Here is a 21,219-nt window from a genome sequence, read left to right as displayed (position 1 = left end):
CAATCAGGGAAGAAAGCAAGGAGGGGCTTCCTAGTGTATCCAACCTCTGACCTGACCTTGAACCCCTCCAGAATCTGCCCAGAATATAGCCCAAGTCCTGCCTGGACTAAAACAAATGGCATATAACTCCATTTGGACTTTGGCTTTTCCACAGCCTTGAACTTCTCTGTTCTTTTCTTTGGGCTAAGGGTTTTTCTCTTTTTTCAGGCAATTCATGAAAAGTTCTACTACCCTCTTCAAGATGATGGTGCATTTGGTTTGGGAATCTGTTTTATAGTATAAATATTGCCCATGTTTCTCCTGGCCTTTGGACTGGTTCTGGGAGGAGGGGGCATCTAGGCCTTTATCATAAAACAAACAGCAGAGGAAGTGGTGGGGGGAGCCCTGGATCCTGAGGGCTGAAATAAATTAGAGACATCTTGTAATAACAATGACTGACACGTCTATGGCCCTTTGCATGCAGTATCCCATTTCAGCCTCACAACAACCCTGTGTGAAGAGACATGTGAGGAAAAAGGCTCAGACAGGCAAAGGGCTGAGTCCATGGTCACGTAGCTCTTCAGTGTCATAGGAAAGGAGGGAGGGAAAGACAGACAGAATATCTGTCTCAGCATCTTCCTAATGCCAGGTCCCACATTCTATCGATCTATTATACCACTATGGGTTTAGGCATTTTAAGAAATTTTTCTAGGAAAAGGGAATATCATTCTTCCATTTCTAGTGTGTTTTTGTTTTTGCTTTTTTTTTGGTGAGACAATTGGGGCTAAGTGACTTGCCCAGGGTCACACAGCTAGTAAGTGTCAAGTGTCTGAGGCCAGATTTGAACTCAGGTCCTCCTGAATCCAGGGCTGGTGCTCCATCCACTGCACCACCCAGCTGCCTCATCTAGTGTTTTTAGTGTGGAAATGTCACAGGTTCTTTGTTGAGAGTAGCTTGGTTTGTATCCCTTCTCTGTTAAGGGGCTTTGGGACAGTCAACCCATCTCTGAGATTTAGTTTTATCCTCTGCAAAATAAGAGGGGGAGGTAGGAGCTCAAGGATCTTTGTTCTACCTGCCAGCTCTAAATTGTTTCTCCTGAAATCCCATTAGTTAGGTCAATGCTCCTGCAAAGCTGCTTCTTGCTACCCTTTCTTTGATGTTCATCAGCATCATTCAGTGGTTCAAAGGCTTAAATGCTGTTCAGCTGGAGTCAAATGGGACCCTTAGCCATCCAAGCCTCTCCAGCAATCTTATCTGGAAGCTGTCAACTGTCAGTTACCTCAGGAATAGATACACAGCAGATGGATCACTGGTCCTGCAGTCAGAAAGACTTGAGTTCAAATCCTGCCTCAGATATTTACTAGCTGTGTGACCTTGGGCAAGTCACTTAACTTTTTCTCCTGGAGTTTCCTCCTTTGTAAATGAGGATAGTGGCATTTACCTCACAGGGCTTATAAAGCTCTTTGAAATCCATTTTTTGGGGTGAGGGGAGGAATAGAGGCAGTTGGGGTTAAATGCCTTGACCAGAGACCAGATTTGAATTTAGGTCCTCCTAGCTCCAGGGACTGTGCTTTATTCACTTTGACACCTAGCTGTCCCCCTTTGCAATCCTTAAAGTGCTAAATGAATAATGTCATCATCACCACCACCCTTTCTTGGTGCCCCATTATCACTATGTGACAATGGATTATCACTCTCCAAGATTCTCTTACTTCCCTCTCAATGTTAGAATAATGGCATCCAAAATCTCTGTGGGAGGGGTCATTGAAGCTGAGCTTCCATATAACAGGGTGTATGGGGTGTTCAGAGAGGACTAGCACCTCTGGTGTAAGGGATTGCTGAGCTCTTTTAGAACTGCTCAGCCACCTTTGATGTCCACCTTCAACCAACTCTCACCTGTGGTTCCAAGACACTGTAGCATGCACAGCTGCCACCCCCCAGGAAACTCTCTCAGCAAATGAGCTAAGCCAGGTTGAGGGTAACCAACAGGCCTCAGACTATTTAGTGAGTTAGGGGGATGTCTACCCAGAGCATGTGAAGACTTTCCCCTGGCTAAATGGGTGGATGAAAGCAATTTACTCCAAAGGCCATGAAGGCAGCTGAAGCAGGTGATGTCGAGCGCTTAGAGCTTGGTGAGGCATCACTAAGGCCATCCACTGAGTCCCAGGGCACGTCCAGTCCTGAGTTTTGTTCTGTCACTGGATTTGGATGACTCAGGACGAGAGAGTGAGGCCAATGGCTTTGTGCAATCCAATTCACTCGAAAGTCTAGGAAGATGTCTTGATTGGTCACTAAGCATCACAATTGATGCACTGTGGAGAAACTTCTTCAGACTCTTGCTCGCTTTTCAGAACAGCCTCTCCTCGAGAGATTTCAGCCCTAGTTCTCCCTTGGACTTCAAGCAAGGGGGAAAGGGGATTGCTTTCCATTAGACTGTGAGCTTCTCATGGTCATGAACTGTCTTTTGTCATTTTTTGTATCCCCCATGCTTAGCACTGACCAAGGCTGAACAGAAGAACTGGATGGTGGGGGGTACTTGGACAAAGATGATCCAAATTGGAAGTGAAGTGTCAATTTCAACAACCTACAGCCTTTCATTATCTTGCCCCCCTCCACACGCCAGGGAAGTATATTATGTGTGGTAGGTTATTGTTATATGTTTCAAGTATTTTTTAATATATGCTTATGACTCCTTTGCATTTTAAGCATTTCTTTTGTGGTTAAGGAAATACTCTAAACCTGAGATCTACTTTGTAGAGGAGAATCTTTTTGAGAATGGTTAGTCCTTTGGAGGGAAGACCGTAGAGCTAAGTTATACCCACACTTTGGTATGGCATAGCATTTAGAAAGTCCTGGGTTCAAATCTTGCCCCTGGTTCCTACTCTTTGTTCATCCTCGAGTAAGTGACTTCTCAGTGCCTGAGTCAATTGTCTATAACTATAAAGTAAGGTTGAGTTGAAGATCTGAAAGGATGGGGAGAATTCCCCAGGCCAGTGAAATCGTGAGTCTAAATATTGTAAAAAGTATATTTGGGGCAGCTAGGTGGTGCAGTGGATAGAGCACCTGCCCTGGATTAAGGAGGACCTGAGTTCAAATCTGGCCTCAGACACTTGACACTTACTAGCTGTGTGACCCTGGGTAAGTCACTTAACCCCCAATTGCCTCACTAAAAAACCCCCTATATTCTAGGGGGGCAGTTAGGTGGTACAGTGGATAGAGCGCTGACCCTGGATTCAGGAGGACCTGAGTTCAAATCTGGCCTCAGACACTTGAGACTTACTAGCTGTGTGACCCTGGGCAAGTCACTTAACCTTCATTGCCCTGCCCCCAAAAGTATATTCTACATTTATAGTGTGCATATGCACATGTAGATATGTATGTATTATTCACACATATATGTGTGTATATTATCTGTGACTATGAGGTGGGGGAGGAAACAAGCAATTAATTAAACACCTTCTCTTTTCCAGACGCTGTGTTAAGCACTTTATGTCACTTGATCCATACACCAAACTTGGGAAGGAGGTGCTGTTATTACTCTCATTTTACAAATGGGAAAACTGAGGCACAGAAAAGTTAAGTTACTTGCCCAGGGTGGGTTCCTCAGAGGAATGGGACCAGAGCAGCCATGTTAAACATATATATATATATATATGCATATATATATATGCATATATATATGTATGTATGTATGTAGATATAAATATATGCATATAAATGCTCTAGAGTTATGCCAATGACCCTAGACTTCCAGTACATTAAAATATCAGATAATTGAATTTCAGCTCTTTCTCATGTAGTCATATGACAGAATCCTTCTCAGCCCCATCCTTCCCACATCCTTGCCCTCCACATCATTCTGCTTACCTTTGAAATCTATGCCAAAGTTTGCCTGAAAGGAGGTCAGTCACCTGTTGTTAACAGGCGATGCAATCATCCTTTATTGATCCCAGTGATGGGGGTCATGTTACCCAGTGACATTTTCCTCCTGATTTCTCTTCTGAGCTGCTTAGGCACGATTGGACTGGTCTGTGGTCCATCTCCCAGAACTTCTGTGTCTTCCTTCAGTATAGATTGTGCCCCTTTAGTGTTTCCTCCTCTAAGAAAGGAGAAGGGAAGGCCTGCACCATGAGAATCTTCATGCATCCCTCAGTGACTGGCTGGATGTTTGGCACATACTGTTTGAGGATTAGACTCACAGGGATGGAATGCATTAAGAAGCCTTTTTGATCCCCATGTATGATTTCACCAGTGTGGGGAACTCCTGGCATGGAAACTTCTGCTACTGTTTCATTTGTACCTAATAGCCTGTGGCACTGAGAGTTTGGCTTGCTCATCACTTGTTCATGGTCACACGGGATGCATGTGTCAGAGGAAGGTTTAGAACCCAGGGCTTTTTGACTCTGATGCCCTACCTCTGTCCACCAGGCCATGCTTACTTCCATTTCTATAGCTTTGGAAGCAATTTCTCCACTAGCACCCTCCAAGAGCATCACCTCCATTTTGCAATTTTGCAAATCCAGACCCAAAGAGTTAAAGGATGTGTTCTTCTCAAGATCATGGAGCTAGACTCTGACTTGATCTTAATGCATTACTTTAAAGTTTTTTGATCATTTTACATACGTTATTACATTTGGACTTCATAACAACCTGGTGAGGTGAATGCTTTAGAGACTTGACAGGTAAGAAAACGAATGTTCAGAAAGCTTAAATATCTTGCCTGTACACCAATCAAAAGTGTCTCGTGAGGGATCTGAACCTAGGTGTTCCTGTTCTTCTAAATCACAACTTATTGGTAGACCGGGTCTTTTTCTATCTTAAATGCCCTATTACCTTTTATTGAAATCCAAATCAATTAAGTGGAAAAACTGATAGAAAATTATCTTTTAAAAATCAGATTATTTTTAACTGTCTATACATTATTTTGTAGTTTAGAAGGCCAAATTAATGATGTTTTGTACCTCTAATATTTTCATATTAAGTATATTAATTATAGAACTAATTTGTTAATGTTTATGATTTTACTATTGAGTATGCTCATAGTACACTTTTGTTTAACATAAGATACTCTAATGCTATATATATATATATATGTATATTGTGGTTGTCCAGTCATTTTAGTCATGTCCAACTCTTTGTGACCCCATTTGGGGCTTTCTTGGCAAAGATACTGGAGTGGTTCGCCATTTCTTTCCTGAGCACATTTGGCAGATAATGAAACTGAAGCAAATAGGGTTAAGTGACTTGCTGAGGGTTACACAGCTAGTAAGCGTCTAAGGCTGAATTTGAACTCAGGTCTTCCTGACTCTAAACTTGAAATTCTTTCCACTGCATCACCTAGCTGCCCATCCATGCATATACATTCACAGTATAACATTTATACATAGATGAGCACAAATATATTTATTCCTCAAAACTAATTGAGCATTAAATTTTTTTTACTTAATTTTTATCTTCTTTAAAAGCAACCTTTTCTTACCTGCTCTGTGGTTGTGGACCCTTTGCCAATTGATTGGGCCCTTACATGACTTTGCTGCCTGAGCTGCCTGGATAGGAAAAAGATGCTTTCTAAAATCATGAACTTGTTGTTGAGTCATTTTTCAGTTAAGTCCGACTCTTTGTGACCCCATTTGGGGTTTTCTTGGCAAAGATGCTTGGGTGCTTTTCCATTTCCTCCCCCAGCTCACTTGACAGATGAGGAAACCGAGGCAAACAGGGTTATGTGACTTGCCCAGGGTCACACAGCTGGATATGAACTCAGGTCTTCCTGACTCCAGGCCAGGTTCTCTATCCACTGCACCACATAACTGACCCAAATTCATGAACAGAGATGCCTCAAAGAAAGGATGGGAAGGCTGCGCTGGTTATGGATGATAGAGTAGAAACACAGCAGAGGATTGGTTTTGGAATCAGAGGGCCTGGGTTTAAGTCCTTGGATTTGCCACCAGTGTGATGTGATCCCAGGCAGGTTACTTACTTAACCTCTGGCTTCCTTCAATTCTCAGCTGCAATCTCACCTCCACAGAAGCCCACTCCTGTCCCATTAATAGCAGTGCCTTCCTTCTGAGACGACCTCCAGCATATCCTGTATGCATCATGTTTGTAAGTGCCTGTCTGCATATTGTCTTCCTCATTAGATCATGAGTTCCTTGAGAGTAGAGACTGTTTTTGCCTTTCTTTGTATCCCCAGAGTGCCCGGCACATAGTAGGTGCTTAAATACTTCTTGACTTGGTTCTGGGCATCAGTTGACTCATCTGTAAAGTTGAAGGGTGGTGTTGGGTCCTTCCTAAGGTCCCTTCAAGCTCTAACTCTATAGCCCTGTGAGCCTGTGAACTCCCCCCTCCCTGTTGGATGGGCATATTTACAAATCGTCCTCTTTTTGGTCTTCAAATGTCCCTATCATGCTGCCGACTTAGTGGCCAGAATATTACAGAGATATGAGTTGGATCCAGAAACATACAGAGAAGTTGATTTCCGTTTCATGCTTGTGCTCACACATTCCCACCTTCCCCAAACTGGTGGACATTCAGCTCACCCTCCTCAGGGAGGTGAAGGGCTAAGCCACACCCACATCAGGAATGATTCTCCCAAGGCTCATATCCCCTTGTTATTTCACTGGAGAGGGCAGGATCTGTTTTCAGGATTAGCAGAAATAAAACCCATCGCAGAGGGAAGTGTAAAATAAGACTCTGCCAGGGAGGAATTACACACTCTTTGAGAAAACACACCGATGATCACATTTAACCTCACCTTGACTGGGTCAGTGGATGAGCTTTTGAAAATGAAGCTTGTGGAACAGCTTCCATGAAGTGCCCTCCTGGCCATGGTGTGCACAGTACTGGAAGTATCTTTGCTTCACGATGAGGACTGGGAGCAGAATTATTTGGAGGCACGGGCGGACTGGGTTTCTTAGCTACATGGACAAGTCCCAGAAATGACAAGAATTGGAGCAGAGAAGCCATGCTATGGGACTGGCATGATACCATTCACATATTATAAAGAGAGATTAGTTAGTATTCTAGGATCATGGAGGTAGAAAAGGTCTTCTTCACTTTCTTTGGGTCAAAGATGCCTTGGGCCATGTAGTGAAACCTATGGATCCCATAAAATAAAATACAAATTACAAAAGAAACCCTTTATATTAAAATGCAGTTATAAAAACATTTAGAAAAGAACTAAATTCATGGATCCCAGGTTAAGAATCTCTGATTTAGTGGTCAAGGAACCTTAGAAATGAATAGATCCAGTATTCCTCCTCACAGAGCAGTTAGGTGACTTGACCAAGGTCACACTGATAGGAAAGATCATGCTACTTACAGTTTGATCTCTTTCTGCATTTCTTGTAAGTCACTTTATTGCAGCTAACATCCTGCTTTGTCTTTTCTTCTTTCCTTTTAAAAATTATATATATTTTTTAAATCAAGAAGAGTCTTCCTTCTATCTCTCCCACTCCAACGCTTTCCTCTTCCATTAACAATTACTAATGAAAGAAAAACAAAGCATGTGTTGTCAAGCAAAACATATTTCCAAATTGGCCATATCAAAAAAATTTATGTTGCATTCTGTACTCTGAATCCTTTACCTCTCTAACTGTAGGAAGGATGTCTTATCCTTAGTCCTTTTGCATCATGGTTGGGGAATATAGTGTTCAGAGTTTCCAGTTCTTTTAGAGTTGTTAGTTTGGCTATATTGCTTTGCCATGTTGCTATATTGCATTACATAAATTGTTCACTTGATTCCTGTTCACTTCAGTATGCTTCAGTTCATACAAGTCTTCTCATGTTTCTCTGGAACCATTCCATTCATAATTTAAAAAACAACATATTAGTATCACAACACATTTATATACTATGACTTGTTCAGCTCTCCTTCAATTCATGATGCCCCCTCAGATTCCCATTCTTTGCCATCTCAAAGGCAGCTGTTTTTTTTTTTTTTTTTAGAGAGGCAATTGGAAGTTAAGTGACTTGCCCACGGTCACACAGCTAGTAAGTGTTAAGTGTCTGAGGCCGGATTTGAACTCGGGTACTCCTGACTCCAGGGTCGGTGCTCTATCTACTGCACCACCTAGCTGTCCCAGTTGTAAATATTTTTGAAAATCTTTAGATTTATTTTGCTTCAGACTAATCCCTCCCTTAGTATGCCTCTCCTCTAATTCCTTCTCCCTTCTCCCACTTCCTTATTGAATGACATATATTTTTGTATGCTACTGTTCTGTGTACATGTGTCTGTATTCTTCCTTCCTTGGGCCAGTTCAGATGAGAATAAGGTTTGAGTGATAGCTGCTACCCTAACCATCCTTTCCTTCTTATTTGTATAGATATCTATTTGCACACTCTGATTATATGAAATAATTTCCCCTAACTTTACTTTCCCTTTCTCCCTATTATATTTCTTTCCACCTTTTCCCATTGTTCTCTTAAGATCATCAAAGCATAATAGAACCATTCCCAGGCCTTATCTAATTAGACTCCTTCTATAACTTTTGATGATGCTAGGGTTCAATGGGGACAAATGTGTCATCTCCCCATATTAGAATGTAAGCAGTTTATCCTTGTATAGTCCTATACATTGTTCATTCATGTTTACCTTTTTATGTTTCTCTTAATTCCTGTGTTTGAATAACAAAGTTTTTACACAGCTTTGGTCTTATAATCAGGAATGCTTAGAAGTCCTCTATTTCATTAAAAAAATTCTTTTTTCCCTCCTTTAGTATTATTTCCAGTTTTGCCAAGTTATTCTTGGCTGTAAGCCTATATCCTTTGCCTTTGGAATACAGTAATCAAAGGTCTTTGTTCCTTGGTAGTGGTGGCTGCTAAATTATGTGTGATTCTGACTCTGGCCTCTTGGCACTTGGAATTATTTATTTCTGGCTGCTTGAAGTATTTTTTCTTGGACCTGGAAACTCTGGATTTTGGCTATGATGTTGCTTGGAGTTTTCATTTGGGGGTTTCTTTCAGGAAGTGACTGGTAGTTTCTTTCTATTGCCACTTAGCCCTCTGATTCTTTTAAAATTTCTTGAAATACACCATCTAGGCCCTTGTTTTGGTGATGGGGTTCAGATTTGTCCAAAAATTTCTTTTTATTTCATGGAGTCATTGGCTTCAGTTTGCTCCATTCTATTTTTAAGGGAGTTTGTTCTTTGAACAAGACTTAGTACTTCTTACATTAATTTCCTTAATTTCCTTTCCAATTCTTTCTTTCATAGCTCTAATTTCTTTTCCATGTTTCCCTCTGGTACTCTCATTTAATCAATAAAACATTTAAAAAGTCCTTTAAACTCTTATTTTATCTCTTTCAGGAATTCTAGTTGAATTTCTGCCTATGTTGTGGTTTGCTTTGAGGCTTTGCTTGTAAATGTTTTGGAGTAATTCTCTTCTAGGTTGGTGTCTTGAACATAGATTTTTATGTTTTTTTTTGTTTTTTGTTCATTCTTTAAGTCTACTTCCTGACCTTGGACTTAATGTTATGATTAGCCTCAGTGCATTTCTGAAAGGAAGTTCTGGGCTGGTCTTGTTGCTTTCTTAAGGTATTGAATATTGTATTATTCTTGAAACTCAAAGACAGCTCAGACTGGGGACCTGCAAACTTTCAGTGCTCTCAAAGTAATACTATCTAGGGTAAACTCCTATCACTGCCCCCAGTCTAAATTCTGCCATTTCCTGATCTGAGTTTGGGTAACACCAAGAGTAGACTACTGCTGGACTCAGAGCTAGGGGACTCTATTTTTTTCAGAATTTCCTAGTCATCTAGGTATTCCTCAGTAGGCTTTAGAGTCACAACACTACTGTTTGTTTCTGAATTTTCTCTCTTCTTGGTGCACACCTCAGGGCTTCCCTGCCTGGGAACGTAATTTCTTAGATCAGACTGCCCTGCATCTATAACCTACGATTGGGCAGTGGGAAACAAAGCTGACAATTGGCACCTGTTTCTGTTGGGGTACCCTAGTATGGGTCTAGGGATTCCCTTGTAGCGGTCCAGGATCTCTAATTGTTCCATTGAATAGCCTCTCCCTGTCCTGGAATGGCCCCTACATGTTGTTTCTGGCCAGACCCCATCCCCAGTGACCATAAACTTCTCTCCTTATCTCCCTATACTGACTTGTGCTGGAAAAATAACTCTGTGACTATGTCTTGGATTTCCCCATCAAGACTCATTTTGCTGTTTTCTAAATCTGTTTGGAGGAGTTTTGGAAGTGATCTAGCTATACTACTTCCTTCTACCCTTCCACCTTTGCTTTGTCTCTAATCTTCTCCCAGTTCTCACACGGCATGGATTTAAGGCCCCTCACTATCCTTGTGGCTTTATTCTGGATGCTTTACTATTTTTTTTTGGTGGGGCAATTGGGGTTAAGTGACTTGCCCAGGGTCACACAGCTAGTAAGTGTCTGAGGCCGGATTTGAACTCAGGTATTCCTGAATCCAGGGCTGGTGCTCTTTCTACTGTGCCACCTAGCTGCCCCGATGCTTTACTATTAATATTTACTAAATATAGGAAATCAGAGGAAACTAAAACTCTCTCTCCATATCCAGACTTCTTCAGTCATGTCTGAATCTTTGAGATCCCATGGACTACAGCACACCAATACTGTTTTGTTGGCAAGGATACTGGAGTGGTTTGTCATTTCCTTCTTCAGTGGACTGAAGCAAATTGAGGTTAAGTGACTTGTCTGGGATCACAGAATTAGTAAGTGTCAGTGGCTGGATTTGAACTAATTTCTTTCTGACTCGAAGTCCAGAACTATCCATTGAGCCAACTTCATAGCCAGAATAGATGGCTGCGATATGAACATTTATCATAAGACATGAGATCCTATAATCAATATTTCAAATTAACTGAGGGAAGGCTGGTTTAAGTTGGCTTCAATTGAATTCAATACATTTTTATTTATTACCAAGTGACAGATACCATAGGAGGTGTTGGGGTCTCAAGGAGCTTAAGACTTCTTGGGGGAGGAATAGAGGGAATACAATTGGAACGCTGATCGTTAGTAATGAACACTAGCAATTGGAAGGGTAGGGAAGTTTGCATACTACACAGTATCTGTACTGAGTCTTGAAGCAAGGTGAGGATTCCGAGAGGTAGAGATAAGAAGGGAGTGCACTGCTGACCAGTGCAAGTATGTGGAGGCAGTAGACAGAACGACAACTTAATGGTCTAGTTTGGCTAGAACCGTACAGTGAGATAAGAGGAGAAATATAGAATAATGATGGAAAAGTACATTGGAGCACATTATGGAGAATCAATTCTAGGCTAAGGAAACTGTAATTCATTAAAAAAGCAATAGGGAGCCACTAGGGTGGGGTGGGGGTGGGAGAAGGGGACCTGATGTTTTTTTTTTTTTTTTTGTAAAGGAATGCCAAAGGGTTGGCCTTGGTGAAGAGAGGAGTCATTTTTTCTTAGATAAAAGCCTGGATTTGAGAATTTTTAAAAAATCAGTTTCATTACTTTCAAACGTGTATAGTAATTAATTTATCTACTCTTGTTTGTGTTTTTCAAACATTATGTAGTGACACTTCTTTTCATACCCACAAAAGAAATCATGCCTCTATCAAACAATTGTTTTTAGCTTGTATTTTAGGAAAGGGATGGAGACTGAACCTATGGCTTTGTTGGTGTAGGGAACTGACTGGATGTAGGTCAGTACCTTCTCTGCAAATGACTGTTTCAGAGCAGGCATTCTTTTTTTTTTTTTTAGTGAGGCAGTTGGGGTTAAGTGACTTGCCCAGGGTCACACAGCTAGTAAGTGTTAAGTGTCTGAGGCCGGATTTGAACTCGGGTATTCCTGACTCCAGGGCCGGTGCTCTATCCACTGCTCCACCTAGCTGCCCCCCAGAGCAGGCATTCTTTAAGTCTCTTTAGGTATATATATATATGTATATATATGTATATGTATATATATATGTATATGTGTATATATATATGTATATGTGTATATATATATATACATATGTATATACGTACACACACACACACATTTATGGATTCCAGGTTAAGAGCCTCTGTTTAGAGAGTTGCTTAACACACTAAAGGGCTGTGACTTGTCCAAAACCACATGGCCAATACGTGTCAGCAAGATTTGAACCCAGGTCTCTCTGACTTGAAGGCCAGTTCAATATCCACTATTTACCACAATGCTTGTATTTTATTAGAATAAAATTTTAAATTTATTGCAATTTAAAATACATAAATGAATCTTAAAATATAACCATATAAGTTATTAATAAGGCCTTTACTTTTTTCTATTTCATTTAATTGACAGGAATTTTTAAAATTGAGAAGCATATGAGATACTAGTATATTATAAACTTCTTGCCCATTGTTTTAACGTTCATAATATTTAGAATGCACAACTTTTCAAGAACATTTATCAAATATACAAATTTCAGGAAAAAATTTTCTTATAAAATGAATGTACTTCTTTTTAATTGGTATTATTAAGAGAAATGACATTTTTCTCCTTTGGCATAAATACCCTTTGAAGTTCTTTGGCACAAAAAAGTCAGCGTGTTTCACAATAATATAGAAAAGCATTACATTCTGTCCTTGTGTCATCATGCAATTTTGCAAAGAGATTTCCTTTTAGGGGACTAGATTAAAAAAATCAAATTTATTACTCTTGCAACAACTTGAAATACCATATGTAGTTCCTCACTCATTTTTCTTCATACAAATGATTGTCTGTGAAGTATGCAATGTGCCAAATTGTATGAGGGGCCAAATCTTTAACTAGTATTTGTAGGCATACATTTTGACATTACATCAACCCGGCCGTGTCAGCATAGGATTCATATTATGTTATTGTCATTGAAAAAATTGTCATTTATATTGAAATTTTTTCTGCATGTGGTGCAGTCATCAATAGCTTTGCAAAATAACAACTCTTGCCTAATGTTAGTTTCTATTACATATTGTACCTATGTAGTCAAAGGAGCATGTTTAACAACATCTGTTGCTTCATCCACTTGCAATGAAAAATAGAAAGATTTAAGTTTAGCAATTAGCTAGCTGGAAAGGTCTTCAGATTTATGGCTATTTCATCTTCTCATTATAGTATCTCCATGTGGAATCATTTAGAGGTGATTTGCATAATAACCCATTGTTATCCTTGTCAAGGTGCTCCTATATCAATAGCTACAATTAACACAAATGTTTTTCCTATTTCTCCACGCTTTTTGCACTTACTGGTTCTGTAAGCATTCTTTTAAGGTCATACAGGCAATTATTTTGATGTCACAAATTTCATCTGCCCTTGTAAGTTGGGTCTCCGAGGAGATGACTATACCAGGTTTAGGAATTTTGTCAACTTAGCAAGCGTTTAATTTGTGGCTCCAGGCTTCTCCTCTCCAGGTTCCTACACTGTAGGGTCCCCCACCCCAAACCCCTGCCAGTGTGTTTATCCTTAATAATGAATTGTTGACATAATTAACTTTCCCTAAAGTTTTTTCTTTTCTTTTTCTTTCTTTTTTTTGCAGGGCAATGAGGGTTAAGTGACTTGCCCAGGATCACACAGCTAGTAAGTTTCAAGTGACACAACTAAGTTTAAGTAAAGACATTTATTGAAGTGGCACAGAATGAACAATAGCAACAAAACATTTCCCTCCTAAACTTGGGGCACATTCTACTACAAACACAAATGGTGACAGTAAAGAGAGCAAACACTCACATAGAGTACACTAGTAGAGAGGTACACCGTGAATGAGATTTTCCCCATCCCTTAGATATAAGCGATTTAACTATGGTAATAATCAGTTTATAGACTAGTTTAAATTGTGGGAGGAGTTATTGTATATAAATATCTGAGGGTCCTGAGGCTTGGGTCCGAGACATGAGACCAGCTTTATTGTGAGACAGGATTGCTCTCTCAATAAACCTGTTTTCTTTGGCTTCGAGACTTTGGCTTTTCTTCATCTAACCCTGCGACTCAGAAATTTTTTTGCAACAACACATATATGTAGGGAATACAAGTGATTAAATTAACTCTGTCTTTGGCCTTTTTTCTTGTGTTGTCTTTATGTTGCTCCAAGCAGATAAAGCATCTCTGCTGGGCAGGTTCCTCTACCGCTTCCCACAACCTCCTCCAACCCCTCAGCTCAATTGTCTGGGTCTGCTCTGTGCTGGACAGAGCATCTCCTATGGCTCTCCTTTGCTGCAAGATGCTATTCTTAGGAGTGGGGTTGGGAAGAAGAGAGTGAAATCTCTTCCCCTTGCTATTGAATTCTCCAAATTAGGAAAACACTGGCTAAATTCTGAAAGGGGCATTATCCTCTATGATCTGCAATAGGTCACTCAGGGTAGGCACCACTCAAAGTTTCATGCCCTTTACTAACCATGAATGAGCCAGTCCACGTTTAGCATTCTTTATAATCTGTGAATAGATCACTGAAGGTGGCCATTCAATATCTGAAAAGAGTGATGTCTAAATGGACTTTGCCTCATAGTTTTACAAAATCATTTAATTTTCTCTGAAAAAAATCACCTTGTCTTGCCAATGTATTTTACATGTCCACTTTTAAGATGTTTGAATTCATAGGCTTTTATGCTATCTGTAAAGCATCAGTATAAAGCAAAATGGTTTTTCTATCAATAATGATACTTGTGAAACCCAGTGATAAATATAATGGATTCTATTTTTGTGTTTCTTTCTGCTATTTCACTTTTCTGTTTTCTTTGTTTATATAGCAGTTTTAACTGTTCTGCTGAGTTTCTCTTCAATTATGTTGGGTCTTTATCCACCAAAAAGATTATTATTTAAGTTTATAAAAATTAGAGACAATAAAGATCCAAGAGGAAAATAATGACATAGAGGATAAAGAGCTTTCCTTAAAGTCAGAAAGACATTGTTCAAGTCCAGCCTTTGTCACATTCTGGGTGTGTGATATTGGGCAAATCATACCTCTAATACAATCAGTTACAAAAAGTGCTGATATCTGTTAATAGAAGGAGGGAGGTCCTCACTGGGAGCTTCTTAAATGGATTAAATTACAGATCAGGTAAAAAAAATTTAAGACAGTTAAGTTTAATTTCAGTTTATAATAGTGAATAGAGATTCAGTTTTGAAGCTGGGAAGAACTGGGTTCAAGTCCCTTCTCTGAAACCCGAGTAGGTTAATTATAACATTTGCCTGCCTCAGTTTCCTCAATTATCAAATGGGAATAATAATTGCATCTACCTCCCAGGACTGGTGAGAGAATCAAATAATATTTTTAATGTGCTTGAGATAATATTTGTAAAGTGCTTAGCACAGTGCCTGATACATAGTTGTTGTTTGTCCTTCATTTTCTCTCTCTCTCTCTCTCTCTCTAGCAGGGCAATGAGGTTAAGTGACTTGCCCAGGGTCACACAGGTCTTCCTGAATCCAGCGCTAGTGCTTTATCCACTGCACCACCTAGCTGCCCCTTTGTCCTTCATTCTTTTTTTTCCCAGGGCAATGAGGGTTAAGTGACTTGCCCAGGGTCACACAGCTAGTAAGTGTCAAGTGTCTGAGCCCAGATTTGAACTCAGGTCCTCCTGAATCCAGGGCTGGTGCTTTATCCACTGCACCACCTAGCTGCCTCTTTGTCCTTCATTCTTGAAGAGGGCTATGACATCAGTGTAAGGTCATGTCATGCACCGAATTGGATTTAAGCAAGGGAAAGCTGTGCAAGGCCACTGGCCTCACTCTCTCCAGCAGAGCCATGTGAGTCCAGTGGCAAGATATACACCAGGATGACTAGTGATGGCTCTGGATGTTTAAGGCAATTGGGGTTAAATGACTTGCCCAGGGTCACACAGCTAGTAAGTGTCTAAGGTGAGATTTAAATTTAGGTCCTCTTGACTCCAGAGCCAGTGTTCTATCCACTGTGCCAACTAGCTGCCCCTGACACATAGTAGGTACTTAATAAATGCTTATTCCCATTCCCCATTCCTGTTCCCATTCAGTGCTCTAGGCTAGTGGTAGCAAATTCAAATAGAAACAGGGGCCATTAAACTATATGTAAGATCCCGGTGGGCTGCTTATTGACTTAGTATTTAAAATGAAATATTATCTGTTTTATTGTATTTTTATTTATTTTGTTAAATACTCCACAATTACATTTTGACACCTCTGCTCTAGGACTGAATTGAAGAACAGGTGTATTGATAGACTCAACATTGATAGCAATTTCCCTACCTATTGGTTCCTTGTACCAATGAAATCACAAGTCTAGTCCCTATCTCTATTTTATTCTTGAATTATTTAAATTTTTTGGAAGCTGAAGCTTTGGGGAAAATCTGTTCATTCTACTGTGCTCACCAATATGAATGGTGTCTAGAAATGTAACCAATATCATAAAACTTGTAAACTTCCATTTGAAGATTAACTTTCATTCAAAGATTGATTAACTTTCATTTGATGCATTATATTCAAGAGCAGCAAGCTGCATAAAGACACAATTCATCTGGGTCATGGAGCCTAAGCTGGCTGTTGGTGAACTTGCCAACTCAGACATGAACATCCTTCATTAAATAATTGCTGGCCTGCATTCATTTTCAGGTAGAGCCAATCCACTTTGCTATCTGGGCTTGTTGTTATTGTTTGTTTGTTTTAACTTGAATTTGAATGTTGTTTTCAATGAAAAAAATGTGATTGCATCTATCCAGGAAGTGTACTTTAGAATAGCCAAAAATTTGGCTATTGCTTTGTATTCCCTTACTCTCACCTGGGTCTTGTATGATCCAAGGTTCGTAAAACTCTGCATCAGATCCTTTAGGAATAAACTTTTCAAACAGGTAAGTTATTTATAATTAACACATTTTTTCTTTACATGTAAAGAGGGCTTGTGTTTGTTGGGGTATGAACCATAGATTTAGAGCCAGAAGGAATCTTAGAGATCTTGTAGCCCAACTCTGGCCTTTTCCAAATGAAGAAACTGAGGCTTGTTATTATTTGCTCAAGGTCCCAAGTGAACCTAGGTCCTTCTATTCTGAATCCAAAAACACAATAATGCTTTTTGTCCACTGTTCTGCACTGTTCAAAAACATTTTATTTAAAAATTTAATTTATTTAAAGTAATAAACATTTTTATTTATAGTTTTGAGTTCCAATTTTTATCCCTCCTTCCCTCCCTTATCTTCCCCCTGTCTGAGGTGGTAAGCAATCAGATATAGGTTATACATATGCAATTATGTAAAACATTGCCATGTTAGTAATTTTGTACAAAAAAATTGAATAAAAGAAAAATATAAAAGTGAAAAATAGCATGCTTCAGTCCGTGTTCCATCAATATCAGTTCTTTCTTTGAAGGTGGAGAGTATGTTTATCATTAGTCCTTTGGGATTCTCTTGGATCATTTGTATAGCTGAGAATAGTTAAGTCATTCACAGTTCTTCATCAAACAATATTGCTGTCTCTGTGCACAAAGTCTTTCCAGGCCTTTCTGAAATCATACTGCTTGTCATTTCTTATAGCACAATAATATTCTATCACCATCACATGCCATATCTTGTTTAGCCATTCCTCAATTTATGTCAAAGTAGTTTTAGCATCCCTCCTAATAGTTTTTTGTTTTTGTTTTTGTTTTTAGTAAGGCAATTGGGGTTAAGTGACTTGCCCAGGGTCACACAGCTAGTAAGTGCCAAGTGTCTGAGGCCGGATTTGAACTCAGGTCCTCCTGAATCCAGGGCCAGTGCTCTATCCACTGCGCCATCTAGCTGCCCCCTAATAGTTTTAAAAAATTATTCATTTTGACCTTTGTTTTTATTTTTATAGATAATATAGATACAGATTTTTATAGATTTTTTTGGGCGGGGCAATAGGGGTTAAGTGACTTGCCCAGGGTCACACAGCTGGTAAGTGTGAAGTGTCTGAGGCCGGATTTGAAGTCGGGTACTCCTGAATCCAGGGCTGGTGCTTTATCCACTGCGCCACCTAGCTGCCCCCCGATATTTTTGTTTTCATGGACATACATCGATAACCTTAGTACATTCTGTGACTGTATTTTAATAAACTCTAGAAGGGTAGAATTTGAGTTCATGAGATTTTACTGCATTCTAGAAAAGTAGGTTCCTATTCACTACAATGGGATCCCTATGCTCACTCTAAAAAATGATGTCTGAAGAAAATGTCCTGTGATGTTCTCATGAAATCTGGTACCATTACTGTTTCAACCCTAAGTGCTTAACTATTGAGTTAAGAGATGACACCATTCTTGTCCTCAGGTGATCTAAACTCCAAAGGGCAATTGTGCCATACTTTGGGGTAACTTTGGTGAAGTTTCCCCTTGGCTTTTACCCAGATATTGACAGAGCAAAGTCATGGCATGGCCAAAGTATGATTTAAACTGTCCTTATAAACCTTGGAAGCTCTTTTTCTTAGAAAAACTTACAGGTATGTGTTGATCCTGGAGAAAGCTCGGATGACTTGACCTCTATATTCTCATGTGTAAATTGAGAGGGTTGGAATTGATGGCCTCTGAGCGTTCTTCCAAGTCTCCTATGATCTTATAATTACATCAGTAGTAAAGAGGGTTCCAGAACATCATTTCTGCATGACTCAATGCCTGGGATAGATGCCAAGTCTTAAGGTGGCCCTTTTCTCCAGCCACCTGTCTGGAATGGGCTGAATGTGCAAAGGCCTATGGGAGGCAAGGTGGGATTGGTGAGTTCTAGGTTTTCATGTGTTTGGGAAATTTCTGGGGTTGAAATACCGTTGAAAGTTAATAAGGTGATAGAATTCAAAGCAAACAAGTGATATAGACATAGTTGGTCCATTGATTCCTCCAGGGAGAAGGTGGATTTGAAACATCCTCCTCCTGGAACAGAAGGAAGGCAAAAACCTTTATAGAGGATAGATGGGGTCCCACCTGAAAATGGAAAGTTCCCTTTTGCAGTGGGATGGGGAAAGCCTAGATGCTTGTCATATTCCTGAGGGCTGAAGGGGATTTTTTTAAAATGATGGTGCTGACCTTGGGGGTTATCTTTGTCTCCTAGCTCCTATCAGCCAGTAGCCATACCTAACTGACTTTCCTGCTATAGAATTTTGTCTCCCCTTATTTCTTAGGTATATTTGTCCTGATATCTAGTTGGCCAATCTAAACTTTAATAGTCCCTTGATTCCTAGATATGTCTGTCCTGTTATCTCATCATCTTTGGTTTTGCTTCTCACAGGAGAGACTTCTTTTGAGTTATTCTGAGCCCCCATGTCAGAGGGAAAGAAAGTAGGAGAAAGTGGGTGTAGCTTTAGCAAACAGGGGGCTATAGAACTTGCTCAAAATTGGAAAACTGTCCCCTCCCCCAACTCTAGCAAGGCTAGAGGGTGTTTGGTTCTTTGAGCTGTGCCTGAGCACCTTTGGCACTTCTGTGTGTCAGCCATCTTTGCCAATTCAATGAGTCAAAATGAGGTGAAACTTTAGAGATTTTTCAAATGTTCATGACCCTGATCATTGGAGATTTTGAACATTCAAGGTATTGTTGATGGCTTGAGGTTTTTTCTTAAAGTGGAATGTAAGTTCCTTGTCTTTGTATTTCCAGAGCCCAGCATAGTGCTTTGCACATAGTAGGTGACTAATTAATGCTTATCAAATTCTTTCAATTAAATATCCTTTAATCAATGTGATAAAATCTGGTGGAATACATGCCTATCTTTCTCTCAAATATTTCCTTCCTATCATTAAAACCTCTATTCTGCTGGGATTTAGAGGGAGAACAGTTTACAGACTATTTAGTCCAACTCTTGCCTTTCATAACTAAGGATACTGGAACCCAGAAAGGGAGGGTGATTGGTTCAATGTCACATAATTTAAACACAACTGGGACTTGGCTTCTGAGTCCAAGTCCAGAACTCCTTCCCTATACTACTTGGATTAAAGCATTTCCTTCAAATATCCACTGTTAAAATATACATATGTAACCTAAGGATATGGAAAACAATCTATTAGCAACTACTAAACATTCTGGTAAATTACTTGACCAGATTGATTAGCAGGAAAAGACCCTTAGGGAAAGTATAAATAAGGGGATACTTGGAATAGGCAGTCCCTTGAGAGTTCAGGGCCAACCAAAGGACAGTACAGAGTTTTACAAAAACACCCAGAATGAGGGAGGGGATATATTGAAAAGAAAAGTATAACCCTACTTATACATACACATGCACTCATATAAATATTATATACATAATATTTATATATAATGTATATATTATATACATCCATACATATATACATCCACACACACACACACACACACACACACACACACATATAAACCCCCACTTTAAATTGTCTCTCTCACAGACATTTGGATATTTTACTATGTCTTTAAAGAGAGAGGAAGAAAGATGGTGGAGGAAAGGCTGTAACTTTTGGAGCTCCCAACAGATCTGTCCACATACCTAAAAAATGACATAAGACAACTCCTGGAGCAACAGAGCACACAAAGGAACTGAGTGGGACCGTTTTCCAGCCAAAGACTTCTTAAAAGGGTAACAGGGAAGGTCTGCTGTACTGGGCTGAGTGAGGAGTACAGAACGTGGCACAGATCCAGCCCCAGGCAGGCTGTACTTCCAGAACCCCAGCATCTTCAGCATCAGTGGCTTCTTCTGAAACTTGGCTCATGGACTGGTCCAGTGGTTGCCCAGGGGGAAATAGTAGGGGGTTCTGGAGCAGAGGCAGAGCACTGCTGTGTTTCTCAGGAAGTGGACTTGAGTGGCAGTGACCCATTGCGGGAGGGGCAAAGGTGCACCAAGGTTGTGGACCACAGAGAATCAGATTTCAATCAGATTTCAGTTTCTTGGTTAAAGAGCAAGCAGGCCCATGTGGGCTAAGAATGAGCTTCTTCTTAAATTGTACCACCTGGGACCCCCTGGAGCTTGGGACAGTGTGTCCTGGAAGCAGTGCTCCACATTAAGAAGGAGTTAAAAGCCAAATAATAGGTGGGGAAGATGAGCAGGCAAAAAAAAAAAAAAGCAGCAGACCGTTGAAAGTTTCTTTGGTGACAAGGTAGATCAAAATACACCTTCAGAACAAGATAAGAACAAAGTCAAAGCTACTATATCCAGTGCTTCCAAGAAAAATAAGAATTGGTCTCAGGCCATGGAAGTGCTCAAAAAGGACTTTGAAGATAAAATAAGAGAGATAGAGGGAAAAGTAAGAGAGGTAGAGGAAAAAATGGAAAGAGAAATGAGAGTGTTGCAGGAGTGTTGCAGGGTCATGAAAAAAAAAGTCAACAGCTTGAAAAGCAAAATTGGCCAAATGGAAAAGGAGGTACAAAAGCTCTCTGAA

The sequence above is a fragment of the Dromiciops gliroides genome, chromosome 6, assembly GCF_019393635.1.
Source record: "Dromiciops gliroides isolate mDroGli1 chromosome 6, mDroGli1.pri, whole genome shotgun sequence".
NCBI classification, from domain to species: domain Eukaryota; kingdom Metazoa; phylum Chordata; class Mammalia; order Microbiotheria; family Microbiotheriidae; genus Dromiciops; species Dromiciops gliroides.
This window is presented reverse-complemented; position numbering follows the sequence as displayed.